Consider the following 7,500-nt stretch of genomic DNA (forward strand, 5'->3'; position numbering starts at 1 on the left):
TATAGAGAACAGAGGGGACTTAGGCTTGTTTTATTCCCGTAAAAGACTTGAAGATGAGGTGGAGTGGAAGAGAAGCCTCCATCGTGGGTGTAGCAATTTTCTCCGACTGTGGGTTCCTGTGTGTAATTTACAAATGTGCTCTACATTTTTGTATATGTATATGTATATGTATATGTATATGTATATGTATATGTATATGTATATGTATATGTATATGTATATGTATATGTATATGTATAAGTAAATGTATATGTATACGCATAAGTATATGTATATGTATATGCATATCTATATATACATATACATGTATATATATATATTTATATATCGTATATATATATATATATACATATATATATGTGTATATATGTATATGTATATGTATATGTATATGTATATGTACATGCATGTGTATAAGCATATGTATGTGTATATATATCTATATGTATATGTATATGTATATGTATATGTATACGTATATGTATATGGATATGTATAAGTAAATGTATATGTATAAGCATAAGTATATGTACTCGTATATGCATATGCAAAGTAATGTCGTAACACATTCGTAAAATTCAACAAGAACCCACTGTGTTGGATAAGAAGAAATTAAATAGATGATATCCATATATTTTGATCACGGACTGTAATCCTCTTCAGTGGAATACATAGTGGAGCAAAAGGCATGTCTTATATACAGAGAAAGAAGAAGGAACACGGGCAGGGCTCAAGTGGCGTTTAATACTTTGCGGGGCAAATCACCCGCCTTCACCAAAAATGGTAATAATTTATTGACCGCCCAGGTAGTAATACATTCTGGGGACCAATGTCCATTTGAAATATTAAAATTAGGAAATTTATTTATCAAAGAGGAGTCTATTATTTTCCTTTTAAAACTGCACCTTGAATTAAAAATAGTTTTTGCCCTATTCCAATCCATACGATGGCCTTTCTTGTTTACGTGTTGGAAGACAGCGGAATTTTGTTGTGCATATTTAACTGAATTTTTGTGTTCTTTCATCCTGGTGTGTAAATTTCTACCTGTTTGTCCCCGAGCATGGAAGTTTATAAACACCTTGATTTATTTTTTCTCTTAGGTCTTTGATGTACATTAACTATTTTCTTAGAAAAGTTGTTTAGAAAATTAAAAACAAAGTTTATGTCTTTCTGTGGTAGAAATTGCGAACTATCATTTAAGGACTTATTATAAGGCAATTTGATACACTTTTTGTCCCATACGAAAATGTTAGTGGAATGGGAAGTGGATCCATAGTGACTAATTTTGGCTTTGCTTAGGGCTCTATTTAAAAACCAATCAGGATACCCTATTCTTTTTAACTGATTCCTAACGGTTGTTATCTCCATTTCCAAGTAATGTGGACTACATAATCTGAGTGCCCTCAAGAAAAGACCTGAGGAAACACTATATTTAATTTGATCAGGATGGTGACTGAAAAAGTGTACATAACTCCCCGTATGTGTGGGTTTTCTGTACACTGTAAAAGAAAAAAGATCCTGATGTCATATTAATAGAATATCTAGAAATGGTAATCTATTATCCACCTCCCATTCAACTTTAAATTTCATATTAGTGGTTAAGTTGTTGAGTTTTTCAAAAGAAACATTGAAAGATCCCCACTCATCATCCCAGATCGTAAAGATGTCCACGTACCTGTACCAGAACATACCTTGTGGCTTAATGTCCTGTTTCGAAATACTCCATATATAAGTTTGCTAACATACTAAGTTAGCTAACATATACTCCATATATAAGTTAGCTAACATACAAAGGTAGCTAACATATACTCCATATATAAGTTAGCTAACACTCCATATATAAGTTAGCTAACACATACAGGATTAATCAAGCATGCCACGAACCAAAGCAGCAGTAGACCTATCTGAATTTCAGCGAGGTTGATTTGTGGGTTAATATGAAGGTGTACTTAGTCAACTCAAAACATCTGAAAATCTGTCAATACCCCTTTCTACTGTTAATAGAGTGGTCGTACAATTCACTAGAGAGTACAAAAAGGGCATAAAACATCATTCAGATCGTTCCGGGCCCTCAGAAAGAACCTTGCGTCTTGTCAAAAGAAATGTCGGAGAGGATCCACGTTGCAAGGCCTCTGACATAGCAGCACAACCTGATGTCAATCCCAGAACAGCTGTCAGGTATCTCCACAAGCAGGGTTACTATGGCAGAGCTGCAAGAAGGAAACCATTACTTCGTCCAGTCAATATCAAGCGCAGAATGGATTGGGCTGTTAAGATGGTGGGTGTGGGATGATGGAGGGTGGGGGATCTGCATGCCTCGACTGGCTACCTGTGGCCCTTTGTAGCACTGTCATTTTCTCTGATGAGTCACGATTCGCATTATTTTTTTGACAGAGGAAGAGTGTGGACCTGGAGACTCTGTATTCAAGAGTTTGACCTCAAAAGACTGCAGCCAACAGTGAAACATGAGGGCATTTCAATAATGGTGTGGGGTGCAATTTGGAGTGATGGTCGATCAGAGCTTGTGGAGTGTCAAGGAAACATCAATTCAGGCAAATATGTTTCTATATTAAAGAAAGGACTCATTCCAATATTCTCCAGTGTTAGAATGAATAAAAATGTCTTCCTATTTATGGAAGATGGAGCTCCTTGTCACACTGCTCAAGCAACACAAAATTGGTTGAGCCAAAATGGCCAAAATGGCCAAGTCAGTCCCCGGATATGAACCCTATTGAACACCTCTGGGGCATATTAGACCGACAACATTGCAAAAAGAACAAGAAGCCATCTTCAAATCCTGTAATCATAGGATTACTACGGGAAACATGACAAGAAATTCCTCAAGATGATATTCGTGAACTAATCACTGATAAGCCTAAAAGGGTCCTTGCATTGAAAAAAGCAAAGGGGATGTCATCCAAATATTAATTATTCACATTGTAACCATTTATAAGCACTTTAATTGTAGCAATTGCTTGTTTAATAAATTAAACGATTACTCTTGGTGTCTATTCCAATCTGTCATGTCTGTATATATATATATATATATATATATATATATATATATATATATACAAGTATATATATATATCTATATATATATATATATATATATATATATATATATATATATATGTATATATATATATATATATATATATATATATATATATATATATATATATATATATATATTATGTATATATATATATTGCTCAATCATCTATGTTCCTGCACGCACGTGTGAGTAATCTCGTTCAACTCATCAACTCCGTCAAATAAATCCGTCTTACGGCGTTCGTCTTGATCAATGTTGGTCTTGATGACGTTCTACATCTTTCTCTGTTCCTTTAAATTGTTGACGTGAGTAATAGCGTCATCTGCAGGCAAATCATTATTCTTAACCTCATTATCTTCCTCCTCTTTTTTTCCTCTTCCCACCCCACCTCACCCATGTGATACCCACCGTTTACTCTGTCTTGGTCTGCAATTATTGGACTTTATGTTGTGGTACCTGGTTTCATCATTAGTTTGATTGTGTTAATCATTCGCATCGCTTGATGGATGTCTTAATTTTTTCATTACTTTTTATATATATATATTTTCTAATTAAGAGAAGAAACACGAATCTGCTAATAATCATGTGGCTGAGAAACTTACTTGGAAAACTTCACCTTTGCCCTATGTGCTTTGATATCCATGGGCTGATACCGGGAGACACTGGAAATCGAACTTGGGTTCCATTGAACATGAGACCTAAAAACATAGGAATAAAACTGACTGCAAGAGACCATAAGGCCTAGACTAGGTAGTTCCATGTCCAATACCACCTACCATCTCCCATCCATGAAGTTATCTAAGCTTCTCAAACAACCGAGAGTTTCAACAATTATTACATGGATACTAAGTCTATTCCACTCATTAATCACTCTATTGGTACACCAATTCTTGCCCATTTCCTTTTTAAATCTAAGTTTCTCCAATCCTTTATTGCGAGTCCTGCCCTGTTGTCTCAATATGATGACCAGGGCACGTAGCAATCACCAGTAGACTCGAAGACTGTGCTGGCGACACTGTATACATACGAAGCGAGACCCCTAACGAGCAAGAGAGATTGCTTTTCACGTCAAACACATTATTGATCTTAAAAAACTTTTTTTTTTTCTCCAGGGAAGACCTCACACATTAAATAGATTGTATTTAGACCTTTTTGAGTGATTTATTAAGTTCAAATTAATTTATAAATTTAGTATTGGATTCTAATTTAATTTCCATTCAACATTCATGTCAAATGTAAATTTAGATATAGATATGAATCTATATACAAATTCAAACTTGAATCTAATTTTTTTTTCCGGATATAATGATGAACATAAATTAAAAACCTAGATCTAAAATTCAAATCCAAAATCACACCAAAGCTGATTTGACTTTAAGTCTAAATTCAAATAAAAGTGAAAACAAATTTGAATTCTTTCGTTTAACATGAATGATGTCTCAATTTTTTCGTTAATTACCATCGAGAGCGAAGACAATGGTTATGTGGATGTTAAAACTCATCAACGCCAGTAAGACATTTTGTATACATCAGTTTAATTTGAAATATATTTAGTTCTCTTAGGCTGAAGATGACTAAAGATAATATAAGTATGATATAGGAGTGTCTGAATTATAATAATCTTAGCTAATTATGTTATTTGCAATTATTCATAATTACTTTGATCCTTTAAATCATATTAATGGCTTACATATTTGTTTAACTGCAGCCAGGCGATTTTATTTAACCTAGTGAAAACCATTGCACTGCGAAGGTTAGCAATATAAATCACGATAATGTTATTAACATCGTCCTTATTTCATTTCAAATTATTTTATCTATATATCTATTCATTCATTTATCAGTTTATTCTCACGACCACCTCTTCGGCGCGATATTGTTTACAAGGATAGAAACGCTGGTATCACCGACGTAATACTAAATACCCTCTAAATCCCGTTGCGACGATAGGCTTCATAGCTCCGTTTGGAAGCAAGAGGAAGAGGAATCTTCTTGTCATCCAATCTAAGCAACTATATGACTATCCGCCCGCCACCCTCACCGAAACACTGAGACTACGAGAATACGCAAGAACTGCAAGTGGTGATGTCTCTTCAAGTGAAGGAAATCGCTTGGTAAAATCTAGGTGATGGTGGTGATGAGGGTCATTGTCATGGTCATGGTCATGGTCATGGTCATGGTCATGGTCGTTGTCATGGTCATGGTCATGGTCATGGTCATGGTCATGGTCATGGTCATGGTCATGGTCATGGTCATGGTCATGGTCATGGTCATGGTCATGGTCATGGTCATGGTCATGGTCATGGTCATGGTCATGGTCATGGTCATGGTCATGGTCATGGTCATGGTCATGGTCATGGTCATGGTCATGGTCATGGTAACGGTCATGGTCATGGTCATGGTCATGGTCATGGTCATGGTCATGGTCATGGTCATGGTCATGGTCATGGTCATGGTCATGGTCATGGTCATGGTCATGGTGATAGTGGTGACGATAGTGATGGTGATGATGGTGACAATGGTAATGGTGACGGTGAAGATGATAGTGATGGTGATGGTGATAGTGATGGTGGTGTTGAGGGTGATGGTGGTGATAGTGCGATGGTGAAGGTGATGACGATAGTGATGGTGATGCTGATGGTGATGGTGCTGTTGATGTTGATAGTGGTGATGGTGGTGGTGGTGATGCCGATGGTAATGGTGATGAAAGTAATGGGGACGGTGATAGTGATGGTGGTGACCATAATGACAGAGATAACGACAATGGCTAATGGTGGTCATAGTTCCGGGAACAGATTGCCGATACCGACAAGCGGGTAACTCCTGACGAAACAAATGTCAAACAAATAAACACATAAAGAATAGAATTAAATTAAAAATAAAAAGAATGCATGAATAAGTATCAATAACCCAATATTGAATTGACAAGTGGAAAACATAAATAATCGAATAAACAAACAAATGGATGAATGAATACATAAATCAATAAAAAGATACATGAGCGCACAAATGAAAAACTAGGCAAATAACTGGTAAATTAATCAATTGAAGTACAGTCAGAAGTAAATAGATAAATGGGCAGGCAATTTAATAAACAGGAAAATAGATCAACAGGGTAAAACTTGTTACTACAGCATAATCATCACTTGGGCAATATTCTGTCTTTATAGTTCTCAGTCAAATATGTACCATCGACTGTGGACGAGACTAGAAAGAGATGTTTCTATCTCTCGATTATACTTATCTCGGTTTTCATATGGTTTTGTTTCTAATATCAATTGACACAAGTTCTGTTGCTCGTTGTTGTACCCTCCCATTGTATATAACCCTTTCGCTTAGGGTTTACTACTTAGGTATTCATCCTATTGTATCCGTATAGGAATACATGTTAGGAGAGTTAATGGGGGTTAATGACCGATGTACAGTACTTGTCTATTGTACTTGTCTATTGTACTTATCTATTGTACTTGTCTATTGTACAAGGCACGTGGGGGCTTCGTGCAGTGGACACACACACCACAATCCCGCTGAAGGCTTTCGATAGTTACACAATATGCTTAGATATCAGTGTCCAACTCCACTGGCCTTCGACACTTTGTACTGCATCAGCCCATCGTTTAGCAAATACTAAGTTAATCATTCTTAGGCAATGAGTCCTCTCCAACATTGGAATGTCCTGCCTGAGTGTGGGACGGGCAGTCATGAGTCTTAAAACGCGAATAAAATACATATTACAAGGATTTTGTTTAGCAATGAAAGAAGTACACACACACGATTTTACAAAGACTCTTTGGCTACGTTCTATGTCTTTCGTATTTACTCTCCCTACCCACCAGGTGATTCAATTCACACACAGTGTCGTTCCCAAAGGCCGATATAACACTGTCCGGTACGGCGCCGCCGTTGTGGCTTATTGTTGGCTATAGTAAAGTCCCCCATACCAATCATTAGACTCGAAAGGTTATGATGGTATTTTAGCCAGGGAGAAATGGTGGTCGTTATATAAAGTTCTGGATATCACCAAGATACTATATTAAGCAGAGCCGGGCGCGTTCCTCGGTGCGTTCCTCGGTGTGTTCCGCTTTAGTTTGGCCACGGTTAGTGCTCCCAAACTATTAAAGCAATATCGGTGCTGGTATAGCATTGGCCTACCTTTTGGATGTGACCTACGAAATTTTTCTTTGGTATAGTAGGTGGCCTACTATATGAACCTGTTTCTTAAGCTTTTTGGAGGCGCTAACCGCGGCCAAACTAAAGCGGAATGCACCGAGGAACGCATCGAGGAACGCGCCCAGCTCTGTTATTAAGCTAATTGAACTTGACAATAGTCTGGCCTCATCTGGCGCCGCCGCATAATGTGACACATCAGGTGAATAGATTCGTCTGGTGTCAGTCAGAATAAAATATGTGTGAAAACGTAGCCAAGAGGTTTATGCCTTAAA

The sequence above is a fragment of the Oratosquilla oratoria genome, chromosome 36 (genome assembly GCF_046742065.1).
Source record: "Oratosquilla oratoria isolate Oo_2021 chromosome 36, ASM4674206v1, whole genome shotgun sequence".
Lineage (NCBI taxonomy): Eukaryota > Metazoa > Arthropoda > Malacostraca > Stomatopoda > Squillidae > Oratosquilla > Oratosquilla oratoria.